The following is a 4,784-nucleotide window of genomic DNA, read 5'->3' as shown; positions in this document are numbered from 1 at the left end:
GGTCAAAGAGAAACTTACATATGGTTGGGAGTGGGGCTTGGTTTTAATGTGAAATTCGATCAGGGCTTGAGCTACATTCTTGAGCTATTTAATTATAGCCAATATGTGGTAGGTTTCACCTGCTCATCAGTACAGGCGAGGTCAAATTTATCGTAATGTCTGAATAATAAGGCCTCTTTGCCTGTCCTGTCCGCCCGTTCACACAGAACCTCCACCCTAACTCTCAGGGGCCCTGGGGCCCTGGGCAGTCCTGAGGGCTGAGGGCTTCAGACAGGTTCTAAGTCAGTCTGCGACACCACTGTATTTCTGCCGCTACCTGGCTCCGGACGCTGCTCATTGCTCTGCCTCTGGTCACTGCTCATGCTACTGCTGACCCCTTCCTGCAGAGCCCAGCCACCACATCAGCCTAAATGAGGTTACTGCTCCTCTTTAACCAGTCCACCCTTACACTCTTCCCTGACTCCCACAGCAGAGCTCAAACTAGGTTTGCACTTTCGCTGTGAATTTTCTTAAAGCTCAAGGATAACCAAAGGGAGACTTGCAGCTGGCTACTAGATGAGACTGCTGCTGGGGCCAAGGCCCAGGCTCAACCTCCTCCAAGTGACAGAGGCAGTTTGCCTCCATCTTCGAATACCCTCAACACGTCCGTATTCCTTTTTATAAAGTGATCGTATAAAATCGATTTCTGATGTGAGCTGTAGCCGACATCTTAAAACTTGCCTTCTTTAATTCAGTCAGATCAACATTCAGGCTCTTCAGGAATGTTTGGGGTTCCCAGCTCATAGGCCACTGCCCTGGCTGGTGCTGTAGGTGCCCTGCAGTTTGAATCACCTGTTGGGGTTTAGGGGGAAAACTATGAGAAATGGCTGCACATTGGAATCAACTATGGGGCTTTGAGAAATACTGATACCTGGGTTCCATTCCCCAGACATTCTGATTTAATGTCTGGAGTGTGGCCTGGGCACGGAGTTATTTAAAATCTCCCCAGGTGATTCTAACACGCAAGTTGAGAAACCGCTTTTATCAAAGTTATAATGGGGCAAATTAAACAGAAATTATTCTCCGTTAAAGCAAGCAAAGTCCAGTAATCTTTGGCCATATCACGTTCCAGAAACGGAGAGTAGAAACACCTCATGTCTTCCATAGGCCCCCCTGGGCTCCCCATAGCAACCAGCTGGAAGTGATCCCACTGTCCTGGCCTGGGTGGTTCCTAGGTATCCCCTACATGACATGGAAACCACCGGAATAGACTTGACATTAGAGTAATTTGTGTGGACATATTAATGATTGGTAAGTGTTTATTAACATTATTATCTGATCAGAAGATGGCTCTGCTGGGCATTAGAACACACCCAGACAGTGTCTTCCTTCCATTGGCACACAGCAGAAAAGGCTGAGGTCCTTGTTATTGGCATTCTACAAAAACCTGCCATCCCCACCTCCCAGCAATACAATAGGTACTGTGGGGTGAGAGGCCACTCAGCAGTCCATCATAGCTAGAAAAGAAGTGACCTCCAGTTACTGTCCATTTGGTATTAGACAGGCATCCTCAGGTTAAAGTCACTGCCACGGAAGCAGCCAAATTTCATGAACCTGGTTTACATGGGCTATAACCCTCTTCACACACAAATTTAAAGTCATAGGCTCCCAACAGATCATAATGATGCAGAAGTAGCAAAAGGCACAGTTCTGCTATTTTTTATTTGTTTGTTTTTTTGAAGTCCCAAGGCTCAAGAACTCTACTCGGCAACACTAAGAGCAGAGCCAACTGGATCAGACTCCACCATACAGCTACAATCCCACAAGGTCCATTTCCAACAACACATTAAAATGGCAGTGGTCCTGCTTCCACGTGCAAGACGCCTGGGTGGGACCTGCCTCACATTCCCGAACTTGGGTCAACCATTCAGATATTATTTTCTACGTCTGTACTCTTCAATACACTTGGTAACTGGGGGAAGCAATAAACCCAGGCATCAGAAATTTGCGCTAAAAAAAAGAAAAAAAGAAAAAGATTATTCTTTCTAAATCTCCCAACCTAGCTGATGTGCACCCAATGAGAGGCCAGTGTAATCTGCAGAGGGATCTCTCCTAAGATGGACACACAGCATGCATGAGCTCCACCCCCACAGTGCACAGGACTCATGGGGTTGTATGGAGTTGTGGTATATTGCATAATGCACACGGTTGAAAGGATGGCATCAGCTACACTGGTTGGAGGGCATCAAGGAGTTTTCACACTTTCTCAGCTTGTCTCAGATGAAATCTTTGAGAAGAGGTGGGCTGAAGCACCTGTGATAGAGTGAGCGACAGAACATGGTAGCTAGTGATGAGCTCTGGAGTCAAGTCCAGATTTACCAGTTACTAGCTGCGTAACTGTGGGCAAGTTTCTTATCCCTCTATCACTTAGTTTATCTGCCTGTAAAATGAGAGTGATAAGAATAGCACCTACCTCATAGGGTTGTGGTGAGGATTAAATAAAGCATTACAAAAACACATGCCGCACAATGCTTGGCAGACAGTTAGTGCTCAGTGGAGTTGACTGTTATCGTTATGGTTATTATAGCAAAGGAGATAAGTATACAGACTTGGTGTCGGTCAGACCTGGGTTTCAGTGTTAACTCTGCCCCTTACTGTGTAACCTAGGGCACTTCACTTACCTGAGCCTCAGTTTCCTCACCTACAGCATGGCGTGAAACAGTTCATACCTCGCTGGGTTATGGTTTGGACTAAGGGAGATAATGTGGCAGCTCCAGCTGGCTCCTGGCAGGCAGGCAGGCAGGCAGGCAATCAATGATAGCTATCATTACTGACTAGGGACCGATGAGAAAGATCTCACAATGGACTTTCTGCTCTCTCTCCTTCTGGGCCCAAGCTCTCAGGGTTGGGTAAGCTCTGCTGGCCCCTGCCTGCACCACCCCACTGCTCTAAGGCCCCTTAGGGCCTCAGCTCCCAGACTGTTCCCAAATGTGGCAATTCATCAATTTCTTCCTATAGGTGACAACCTCATCTGGAATCTGGCAATGATTTTGAGCCCATCGCTGCCAGGGACCTTATGGTGGCCTAATGCCAGTCACTGTCGACCACTTAAGCCTGAACACTCCAGCGGGCATTGCCCTCCAACATTCTTGGAGGGTCTGAGAACGCCCACTTTTGGACGGCCAAGGTGTGTGAGTCCCAAGGCCAGGCCTTCTCAGGGCCTCCTTCTAATCCGTAGCAGGAATGCGCACGTGTTAGGGGCGACCTGAGCCCCGCCGGTGGCCAATCTTAGCACCCCGAGCGGAGACGCCGGGTTGGGATGCCTGAGACCCACAGTCCTCGCAGGCATTCTCGGCATCCCGGAGGAAGGAGGGGGGCGCATCACCCCCTGGTGGCGGTCGAGCAGACATTAGCGGGGCGAGTCGGCGCAGCGCGCCGGGGGGTCTCTTCTTCCTCTAGTGGAGGCGGGCTGCGCTGCCGCGGGGACATTTTGGTCGTGGCGGGGACCAGCTCTGAATCTTCTCTTTGCTTCTCAGAGACAGCTGCTCTGGGGCCGTGCCCAGCACCGCCCTGCCCCGCAGAAAGATTCCTCCGCCCAAAGCCACCTAACCGCCCCTACCCCCGCCTCTTTCCTGCAGGAGGCGGGACTTGAAGGCCGAGGGACGTGCGCCCCGCGCCGGGACCCGCGAGCTTGGCAGGACCCGCCCCGGGAGCTGGGCGACAGCACGGGAAGTTCTTTCCGCGAGACAAGTTCTTGAACTTGAGGGAGCCCAGGTGGCACCTGGGTCGCCGCCCGCGAGATTCAACCTAGGCCAAGGGTGCCAGGACCGAAACCAGCAGGCGGGCTGGCGGGGGTGAAAGGCGGCGCGTCGCTCGCAACTCCCGAAACCTGCGCGAAGGCGCTTCCCGCTCGCCGGCCCGCTGGTCGCCACTGTCAGACCTCCTCGGGGAGAGGCGTGGCCGCCCCGGCCCCGGGATGGGGGGTCCGCTTTAGAGGCGCAGGAATTATTTGGGGCTGCTCTAGAGCGGCCTTGGCGCAGTACACTTTGGTGGGGCTGAACTTCCCAGGCCGGCGACAGGCCAAAGGAGACCCGGCACCCAAACTGGGTTCGCAAATGCAAGAACCTAAACTGCCTCTTTCAAAAGAAGTGGTGGAAAAGCCGGGACCCAAAATTAGAGAACCCACAATCCGGCCATTCATCACGTGACCCTCCTGAGTTTCTTTGCAATAAAGTCGCTGCAAATTAGGCCAGAGGTGGAGGCCATAGTAACAGTGTATCTTGTGTCCACAGGTATGCAAAGAAGGGTGGCGGAGTTAATCAAGAGGATACCCATCCACCTACTGGAGCCCATGCTGACTCCAGCAAAATAAGCAGGGGTCAACACTGAGCTTCTCTGAGGTTAGAGGAAATGCAAAAGTATACAGACAAACACATCAATTAACAAAAATAACTCAAGAAAAAACAAGAAACCCAAATAACCAGGGAATTGAATTGGAAAATTTAAAAAACCTATCCTCTTCTCCACCAGAGCAGGCTCTGATGGTTGCATGGGGTATTTTCTCAAATGTTCAAAGAACAGAGAAGCCCCACTCCCTTTTTTAAAAAAAACGTTGTTTAAGAGAATAGAAAAAGTGGGAAAATTCCCCAACTCATTTCATGATGCAATCAATGTTTATACCCTGACAAGGACAGTACTCAAAAGTTTTAGATTAATACTACTTATGACCATAGATGCAAAAATCCTAAACAAAATTTTATCAAGTCAAATACAGCAGTGTACTTTATTTTTTGTGTGAGGAAGAT

The 4,784-nt window shown here is 50.2% G+C and overlaps 1 pseudogene; it reads left to right on the top strand.

The window, feature by feature from the left end:
* Positions 1-3,023: 3,023 nt before the first annotated feature.
* LOC147917722 (uncharacterized) lies at positions 3,024-4,227 on the top strand (annotated as a pseudogene).
* The last annotated feature ends 557 nt before the right edge of the window (positions 4,228-4,784 follow it).

Source organism: Ceratotherium simum, chromosome 2 (genome assembly GCF_057802395.1).
Source record: "Ceratotherium simum simum isolate JZ-2026a chromosome 2, ASM5780239v1, whole genome shotgun sequence".
In the NCBI taxonomy this organism is placed as follows: Eukaryota; Metazoa; Chordata; class Mammalia; order Perissodactyla; family Rhinocerotidae; genus Ceratotherium; species Ceratotherium simum.
This window is presented reverse-complemented; position numbering and strand designations above follow the sequence as displayed.